This window comes from Myotis davidii, unplaced genomic scaffold, assembly GCF_000327345.1.
Source record: "Myotis davidii unplaced genomic scaffold, ASM32734v1 scaffold2863, whole genome shotgun sequence".
NCBI classification, from domain to species: Eukaryota; Metazoa; Chordata; class Mammalia; order Chiroptera; family Vespertilionidae; genus Myotis; species Myotis davidii.
The window spans coordinates 258,391-259,239 of NW_006294115.1; positions in this window are offsets into that span (position 1 = coordinate 258,391).

The following is an 849-nucleotide window of genomic DNA, read 5'->3' on the forward strand; positions in this document are numbered from 1 at the left end:
ACAATTTTTAGAAGGGGTAAGAAGCCACGCGGTGAGAGATGGGACAAGCCCCTGCAGGGCCGGGCGTAAACGCAGGTGAGGAGAAGGCAGAGCTGACCCGAGCCTCTGGGTCAGCCACCGCGGGCAGGGACCGGGGCTCGGGAGGAGGTGGGCGGGCGGGCCCCCAGCTCGCCCGCTGGTCCAGCTCAGCCGACTCGGCCTCTCTCTGGAGGAAGCTCAGGGTCACCAGGGTGTGGTGACCAAGTGCACATCAGGTCGGACAGCTCCTTCCTCTCTTGGCGAGGGCGCCAGGGGGGTGGGTAGGCCACCTGCCACCCAGGACCGAGCCTTGCCAATGGGAGTGCTAAGCTGCTGCCAGGGACCTGCAGGGCGTGTGGCCGGAGGGAAAGTCCCGCATAACCACGTGGGCAGCAGAGGGGGGGCCAAAGGAAAGGGGAGCGCGGTTTCCTCTTTCGGTCCAGCCTCTGGCCCCGAGCTGTGTGGGGCCCAGCACCAGGCGCGGTGGATCGGGAAAGTCCTGGGGACCTGCTTAACTGGGGAGACCCGAGGGCGGTGTGCCCCTGCGGAGAGGGAGCAGCATTCTGAAGGGAGATGTGACTGTCACCCAGGCACGAGTGCGACGCTGATGGCCAGTGGGGGGTGGGGGGGCCCGGAGAGCGGGAGTTTAGTTCTGAGGAGGCCCAGAGCGGGGGGCCCTGACCACAGCCCACGGACATGGGGTCTGGCCCAGACTGCATTTGGCCACAAGTGGGTGTTCTTGTTTTCATTATTGTTTTTTAATTAAAAGAAATATATATGTATATGTATATGTATATGTGTATGTGTGTATGTATATGTGTGTATGTGTAT